Here is a 9,406-nt window from a genome sequence, read left to right on the forward strand (position 1 = left end):
CGGTCATGCTATTGCTCCTGGTGAAAGGGATTGGTTGAGAAAAAGAGACAGAGGGAGAGAGAGATAACAACATGGCGTGCTATTGCTACTGGTGAAAGACTGAAAGTGATTGGTTAGCAATTCCACTTGAACTGCAGTCATGTGTTTACTTGACTGGTGTAAGAAATTGACATACACACATACTATGTACCACGCATATCGATCAATACCTCTGAATATTTTACCGGCTCCTCTTTTATTGAGAGCAGTAAGTACACTCCAAGAAATTCGTTTTAGAGCTTGGGCTCCATTGGGTCGTTTGTGAAAAAACAAAAGTGTGAGCTTAAAAGTATTCGTAAAAAAATCCACATGAACGTATGAACGAATTCTACATGCGTATAAATTTATTTATTGGAGATATTATAACATCTGAGCTACACAAAAGAAAAACACAACATATCTGTTGATTTGTAGCGCTTGCATTGTTCGCCATTAAAACCCATGAGTTTGTTTTTTGTGTAGGTCAACAAATTCGTGGCTTTTAGTACATCCACCACTCACTTTTAAAATCCATAAATTTATTCTTTGTGTAGCTCGCATGTTAAACGTAGCAGAGAAGCAAGGAAGCAAAACATAACGACGTGGTCACCCCGCCGCCTCGCCTACCACGCACCAATCGAGAATGCAAGGAAGCAAAAAAAACTAATTGCTTAGAGAAATTATAATAAGATGATGTAAGCAAGTTATAAGAGTTTAGGTATTATATTTTGCTGAGTTGAAGGAGAGACGAAAGAAGCGGGATACAGATTAAGAGTCGCGTGCATCACGGCTCCAAAAAAACTTTTTGAGCGTGTAAGATAAATCATGTATTAGTAAATGTTCCCTCCGTTTCAAAATAAGTATCGTGGTTTTAGTTCAAATTTAAACTAAAACCACAACACTTAATTTAGAAGAGAGGGAGTACTACATTTATATAGGTAACTACTATACATGTTGGCTATTAGATATAGCCAATATTATCCTTGCTCTTATCTAGTCGAGTGGATTGATTAAAGAAACCGGACTTCGTTATTTATTATGTAGTGTTGTTGGAAAAGTAAGGCTGTGAGTGGGTTGGTGTAGAGTGCTGAAAGAAATCGAAGTCCCAATCACAGTGGCTGAGAACTTTGACACAAAGAAGGTGTTTGTTTTGAGTGTTAACGTAAACGTAAATGGAATTTGATAACATAGTGTAACAACTCCGGACTGGATAAACCATATTCTATTTGGTTCGTCTGTGTAAAGTAAACATATCCCTTGACTGTGTGAAGAAAGGTAGCACCCCACGGACAAGAGTGAACGTCCTGGACACGGCAACAGATGGTTTTGACTATATCACTGCTGGCATTTTCCTGGGTATTAATGCCATTATATTTATCGAGTATTTAACAAAAAACTACCACATTTCGTGAAAATATCCCTACAAACTACTCCCTCCGTCCCGAAATGTAAGACGTTTTTTGATACCATGGTAGTGTCAAAAAACATCTTACATTTTGGGACGGAGGGAGTACCATTTTACAAATTTATGCCAAAAACTACTATTTTCTAATTAATCTTTAACTAAAAACTACCATGTTTGAAAAGAGCCTGATTTGCCTCTTTTAAACACGTTTCTGACTGGTTGGGCTCACACATAAGCGCTGACGTGGCACAATAGCCTAACTTCGTTAGATTGACCATTATGACATGTAGGGTCCACATGTCAGTCTCAATAAATCTTTTAGTTTTAAACTTTTTATAAAATTAGTCATTGACTTAAACCTAAACTAATTAGGAGTTAGACTACCTGTTGACAGTGGCCCATTCAACTCAGAAAACAAATCGGACATGGAGGCGCGACCATGTCTGAGCTCGAGCCCGGGCGCGGCGGCGGCCCTGACTAGCTCCTCGCCTCCTGCACACCCCACACCCCCTCGCCGACGCCTCACTAGGAACGTCTCCACCGCTCCATCTCTCTCTCTCCCATCGTTCTGGCCCTCCCTCGCCTAACCTCTCTCTCTCCTCCGTTCTACACAGAGATGCCTCCGTCGCGCCACCTCACCTGCTCAATGCCGGTGCATCTCCGCCACTGGATCTGCCTTCCCAACCTCCGCTGCCCTGCCTCCTCGCCGGATCCGGCCAAAATCTTCGCCCCCGTCACCCCGTTGCGCCGCTGCCTCTGCTCGACTGGGAGGAGACGTCGAGCATCACCGCCCCATGGGCCGGCAGCGACCACCAACTGCCTGCCCCGTGAGAGATGCGCCATGGGAGGCCGCACATGAGTTCAGGCGGCTCTAACCAGATCTTGATTCAGAATCCTCTTTTGGGGAAAAAATACACTTGTTTCTTTATGGAGACTGGCATGCATGTGGGCCCCACATGTCATAACGGCCAATCTAACGGATTTGGCTAATGTGCCACGTCAACGCTTATGTGTGGACCCAACCAGTCAGAAACACGTTTAAAGGAGGCAAATCAGGCTCTTTTCAGACATGGTAGTTTTTAGTCAAGGATTAGTGAGAAAATGGTAGTTTTCGGCACAAATTTATAAAGTAGTAGTTTGTAGGAACATTTTCATGAAATGTGGTAGTTTTTTTGTTAAATACTCATATTTATCAGGAGTGTTGCGAAAACAAAATACATGGATGAGACATAGATGGACGGCAAACGTGGTCCAGACGCTTCAGGATCAACCGGTAGTACTACAAAAGTCAAAATGGATAGCACGGAGTAACATGATAATAACACATTAATATGTATTTGATCCAACGCAATTTTTTTAAATTAATCAATACCTACTTGGACTGTGCATATTTGTTGTGCTTGTGATCCACCGAAAGTACAACCAAAAGATTTTCTAGACTCATCAATGCTTACTAGATTTCTCAAACATACAACGCTATGGATGGTACATGTCGTTTGCTTAATAAGTTGATCAATGAGGCTACACATTGTGGTACATGGCACCTTGTGAATGCAGAATTTGTCATGTAATTTCTATACAAGTATATGGGTGTAATTAGGGGGCACACGATCTGTCTATTGCTTTTTTAGGTCAATTACATTCACAGGAGCTAGTCACTGTTTGTTCTCACGTAACTGCCGTTATTTTCTTAGCTGCTCCTGGAAGTAGTTGGTCACTGGGAGTGAAGACTTCAGAGAATGAGAGTGAGGGGTGGCGTCCTTCACCGTCTTTTCATGGTCGAGAAAGTCATTGCATGAACATAGCAAAAAAGGTTCGGCCCCGAGTTTTAAATGTTTATTCAACGGGTTTTATTGTTTTTTTCTTTTTCATTTTCCTTTTTTGCCTTTTCTCACACATGCCTATTTTTTCAATACACATTGTACTTTTTAGTGTACAAGTGAAACATATTTTTGATACATGTTGAACGTTTCTTTAAATACATGATGTACATCTTTTTCAAATACATGTTTTGAACATTTTTAAGCATACATGTTAGGTATTTCTTAAGTACACACTGAACATTGTTTAAATCTGCAAAATATTTTTTATACTCCACGGACAGTTTTTTCATTGTATAAACATTTTAAAAAATGTTATGAATATTTTTTCGGACGCTCAATTTTTTATAAAGTACCATGAAAATATTTTGAATGACATGATACTGGTTTTTGTATTATGGAAGTATTTTGTTACATTTATAAACATTATTTAAAATGACATGAAACTTGTTTAAAAAAATATGTGACCAATTGTTAAATGTCACAAACAATGTTTTGTTAATTGTACTAACATTTTTCGAAAGTTGTGTGAACAATTTGTTTATACTAGCATTTTTTAAAACATGCAATGAACACTAGTTAAAAGTTAAATCTCTCCCTAATCTCTCCCTAATAATAAAGCACGGATTGGGTCTTCGGGTTCACCGTTGCGGCATTTTTACACAAAGGTTCCTGTGGTTTTAGAAATCAACCCGCAATCCCCAATGGCCCGAGCGTTAGTGAATTTTTATTATTTCGGACGCACCCGACCGCCGCGCCTTTGTCTCGAGCGAAGCGGCGCAGTCTCCTCTATCCTCTCCTCACAAGCGGATCCGGCGCTGCTGCTACAGCCCGCGCCGCCGCCGCCCCCGCTCGCCGCTGCGGATCCACCGCCGCCCCCGCTACAGCCTGCCGTCACCCCTCCACCCTTCCGCTCACCGCTGCCTCCGTCTTCGCGACGGTCCTCCCAAGCTAACGAGGCTGACAACCCGAGCGGCGGCTGCGATGGCTTGAGCGTTTGCGAGACCGGATGGTAGCCGCGGCTGTGCGCGGCCGTATCAGTAGTTGCGTTAGAGGATGGAGCGGCAGTTGCATGGGCGTCCTTCATTGATCCCCTCCGCGGAACTTTCTTGTCACTTCTCGCTCAGCCCCCACGGTGCCGCTCGCCGTGCCCAACTAGACCGCCCCGTGCTCCACCAAGCCCACCACGACGCTGGCTACCATGGCACCTAGGACGGCAGTCCCTCCTGCCGACGGCTGCGCGGCGGCCGTGTGGAGCAAAGCTAGACAGCGCTGGCCAGGGGCGACGGTGGCGGGGTTGTGTGTACAGAGGCGTTGGAACGGGGTGGCGAGGTGAAGAGGATAAGTTCGAGCAGCCTCAGCGCATGCGTGTCTGGTACTGCTGCTTCGCCACAGTCCAGGCTATGAGATTTGGGCAGAGAGCCAGAGAGATAAGAACACAGAGTTGCTTGGCTTGAAGATACAGAACCAAATTGTCTTCGCCCACGTCCAGCCGCATTCGTCGGATCTGGGTTTTCTATGTACCTGTGTGGCTGTGTTCGGTGCAAGGTCGTGTTTGATTCCTTCAGCCTCATGCTATCTTATACTTCTTAATCTTTGAGTCAGAAGGATAAAAATGGATTTAGTATTATGAGTGTATTGTACATGCTTGAAGTTGCATTAGATTCTTGCAAATAAGGACATATTCTAGATTTTATTGTCAGCGCTTTAATAGGAGAGATAAAATCTTACATGTTATATGTATAATTCAGCAGTTAATGAGATTGAACACTGAAATAAGGGGTCCTTTCAACTGTAGAAAAAGATTTTTGCGAGAACATTGGAGATATGATGAACTACTTGGAAGAGTGAAGGTATTTATCTATGCTGCGTCTTTTTGCAATTGATTGCTTGCGTCTTTGAGCATAAATCTTGGTACTGAAGTGGCATGGTTTGACTTTGAAAGAGTTTTTTATTGAGCAGTACAAGTACTAAGGAGAAATAAGTATGTTAAATGTTGTTACTTGCCTTGGAGTGTGTTATTGCAGTGCTACATTCTTTTTTCTACTAATTCCAATAGAGGGAGAGATAATTATTTTTCTTTGATTTCATGTATGATGTTTTTCCATATCTCTCCCTAATAATAAAGCACGAATTGGGTCTCCGGGTTCACCGTCGCGGTGTTTTTACACAAAGGTCCCTGTTGTTTCGGGTATTCAACCCGCAGTCCTCGTGATAAGTCAATCGAACCGGTACACACGAGAGAAAAGAAAAAAAAGACACCCTCACGAGTCACGAACCTGCCTCCCGATCCCATCTGCACCTCCATCTCGCCGCCGCCTCCTGCCACGCCTCGCCCCTCCCCGCGTCGTCGCCTCCTGCCACGCCTTGCCCCTCCCCGCGCCGTGGCGTCCTGCCACGCCCAGCCCGGCGCCGCCGTGCGCCGCCGCCTCCTACCCCGTCGGCGCGCCTACTCTTACCCCAAGTGTCCCACACCCGCGGCTTCCCACCGCCGGCAACAATCAACGATGCGGCCGTTGATGGCTCCCCCTGCCTGCCACCGCCGGGATTCCTCCCCGTTGCTTCCACCTCAACAATGGTTCCCCCAACCCCGCCGGCTTCGCCAGCAGCCACTCCTTCATCCACACAAATCATAGGAGACAACTGCAGGGGCGATCCTACGAGCAAGGCCTCGACGGCGCTGGCGGTGGAAGTACGCGGGTGTGGGGGCTCTTGGAAGGTCGCGGTTAAGGCATGAGGACGGCAGCAGCGGCAGTCAAAATCTTCATGAAGTTTTTCCGCTTACCCTTCCCCGGTCTGATTTCTCTCCAATCTTTGAATCCCCTCAGTTTGAACTAATGCCATGTATTTTCAGAACAATTAGTGAATCAATTGTCAATTGAAAGATGGTTGATGCACCGAAAAAGATTGTATTGATTCAATCTGGAAAAGTCAAGATCACAGTAGCAATTAAATATACATTTGTTGGGCCAAAAGTAGCAGTTACATATGCATTTGGTCAATCTTTTGGCCTCTCTCTTTATGCATTATGATTGCCATCTTGAGAAAAAAAATGGAAAAACATGTAAAGCTGTATGAGTTTTTTATGTTTGCAATTTTTAGTTTTGCGGGGACTTAATGGATCCACTCGGCTTGCCCTTGAATCCAACTGTTTTTAGTTTTCAGTGTCCAGGAAAAATTCTTGAGATGACGGAAACGAATTTCCCTCTCAAGAAAAGGTGGAATACGAATTGGATGGAAAGCTAGAGCTGGAGCAGGTTGGCCCTAGACACTCGCAAAATCCTTTTCAACTTTACATGTTTTATTATCATTGTTATCAATTTTTGTTCTGGACCGTGGGTTTCTGAACATCCTTTGGTTAATCAGGTAGAGCATGGTGGAGGGTCTGCTTCTACCTCTCTGGCCTCTCGACCGGATCATATATGTTTTGCGGCTCCGCGGCTCCATTAATGGCAGTAGTGCGCTTGTGCCATCCATGTCTGATTCGTGCAGCCATCATCTGTAGCATTTGTTGGAGCCATCATCCAAAACAGTTTCACTGATTCTCAGGTAAGCAACGTGATTTTTCCATGTGTTGACTCAATCTGGAAAAGTCAAGCTTACAAATGCTTTAAGGGATGGTTGATGGAATTGAATCACAGGAGTATTGGTTGTCGAGACCTTTTAGGGACCTTCTAAGAGTTAGATTTGGCATGAAATCAATTGTTTTGTACATTGTACTGTCATTGCTAGAATTGTTGATCTCGAGCTTACAAATGCTTTAAGGGATGGTTGATGGAATTGAATCACAGGAGTATTGGTTGTCGAGACCTTTTTAGGGACCTTCTAAGAGTTAGATTTGGCATGAAATCAATTGTTTTGTACATTGTACTGTCATTGCTAGAATTGTTGATCTCGAGCTGCATCCTCCACAATAGTGGCTTCAAATATTGGTCATAACTATTGGCAATTAATGGTGAATCCCAGTCCATCAGGGCTCACATCGTCGCCAACCCCAATTGCGCGTGTGGGGCGAAGGCAAGCGCGAACGGACTTATCACAACCCGACGCTGCGCACCACCATCTCCAACATCCTCGCCGTCAGGGCCAGCGGCACTCCGAGCAGAACAGAAAACCAGAGGAGCTTCGTCTCAAGCAATGTGGGCACGCCTCAAACTCAAAGTCTGGCCGCCGTGTGGGAGAGCGGCATCATCCATGTACGTCTCTTCCAAGAAGGGCACGGCCTTGGAGGAGCACAATGATGGAATAGTCGACGCCGGCTCCTGCGGCATGAGCCAGGAAAGGGGCAGGAGACGGGCATGGCAGAGGCGCGCACTAGACATGCAGATCATGGATACGGGTACAACGCTATATTTCCCTCGGGATGTTATGATCCTTTTCTTGGTGGGATGCAGTGGTCGCACGACCCTTTCATGTACTGCGGCTGCGGTGGGCGGTGGCATGGCTTACGCTTACGTTACCTGATGGATCATGCACACCATCGACGCCATCGGCAGCATGACAGTACCACCACCATGGCACAACGGCAGATTGTATGGCTGCGACGACAGCAACTGGAGGCGCACAAATAGTAAGGTTCAGAGCTTCAGGATGAGGTGTGGCGAAGGCAGATTACAGGTGGCGTTAGTTTTGACACGGGGTACAAACTAGCTGGTGCTCAAACACCCAATGCAGAGTTTTGCATGCGTATGAGAGTATGAGGATAAAAGTATTATATATGGTCAGTCGAGGATAAAAGTCTATTTATCAACTTGGTTAATCTGGTTGTAGTCAAGAGGAAATCTAGGGGGTGCTTCTTTCACTTCAGTATTTGCCATTGATATTGGCAGTTCTCTATAGTACTCTGTTTGTATTACTTTTACCTTTTTTCCTCCATGTTTGAGTACTTGCATTGCTATTGCTTCTGACTTTATTCTATGATGCATGCTATTGACGACAACGCATCAATGTGAACGTTTCAATCATTTGATAAACGTTCTGGAACCTGTGGCCAATACTTCTTATTGGATTTTAAGTTTCGTCACCCATATACCGTCATGTACTATAACAAGGCTATTGTTAATATCATCATTAATTCTGGCTGCCCATCTAAAAGTTAACCTTTCCTGACCTTACACTTGCACGCAACTCTATCATTATTGCTTACAAGGGGCGGCTTAGTGATTCAATCTCTGACTATAAGGCAGCTTAGTGATTGTCATGTTTGTTTTGCACAAATCAAAAGAAAATTGTTTTGGTACTTGAAACTGTTTGAGTGGTAAAATATTTTTTAGCCTTTTAAGCATAAATTTATTTATTTGTACCCGTTGCAACGCACGAGCCTTTTTTCTAGTAATTAATCTAAATCATGAAAGTACTGTTAGTTGCTTGCCATTGGTTTCATGTGTTTTTCCTTTTCCTTTTACTTTCACAAGTGCACAACATATTGGATCCCCTGTTTGTTGGGTTGCGTGGTCTGTTCAGTTTGCTTTGCCATGATTTGTCGAGATGCCAATTGATGTTGTATGTTGGCGTGTGCTAGCGGAACATGTTGTGACCCGGTGGACACATTATGCTATTTTTTTATCTCCCGTTGCAATGCACGGGCATGTTTGCTAGTCTCTCCCTAATAATAAAGCACGGATTGGGTCTCCGGTTCACCGTCACAATACGCTTTCTTCATGTGAATTTACGCTTTCGGTTTAAATTTAAAATTATAAGCGAGGTGGTACTATTTTACCTGTGTATCTATATCTCTAATCTCTAATCTCTAATCTCTAATCTCTAATCTTTCCCTACTAATAAACCACAGATGGTTTCTGGTCGTACGTCGTCGGCGCTTTTGTAGAAAAGTCCCTTCATTTTTCAGAAATTAACCCGCAGTCCTCCTAATATGTCAAACTGAACCGGTACGGGCGATGGAAAAAAACACGCTTACCTCCCCCGTCTCCACCTCCAGCGCGCCGCCGGCCCCCGCCAAGCGCCGTCGCAGTCTGCCCTCGCCCCTCCGCCGCGCGCCGCCCCCACCCCTGTGGCTTTCCACCACCGGAGACACTCGACGCCGGCGCCGCACCTTCCCCCAACTCCTCTCTCTCCTCCTCCTTCGCCGTCACCGCTCTTCATCAGCCGGCAGACTCCGTCGAAATGGGCAGGCGGCGCTGGAGTTCATCGGAACGAGTAGGCG

This window comes from Triticum dicoccoides, chromosome 6B (genome assembly GCF_002162155.2).
Source record: "Triticum dicoccoides isolate Atlit2015 ecotype Zavitan chromosome 6B, WEW_v2.0, whole genome shotgun sequence".
Classification (NCBI taxonomy): Eukaryota; Viridiplantae; Streptophyta; class Magnoliopsida; order Poales; family Poaceae; genus Triticum; species Triticum dicoccoides.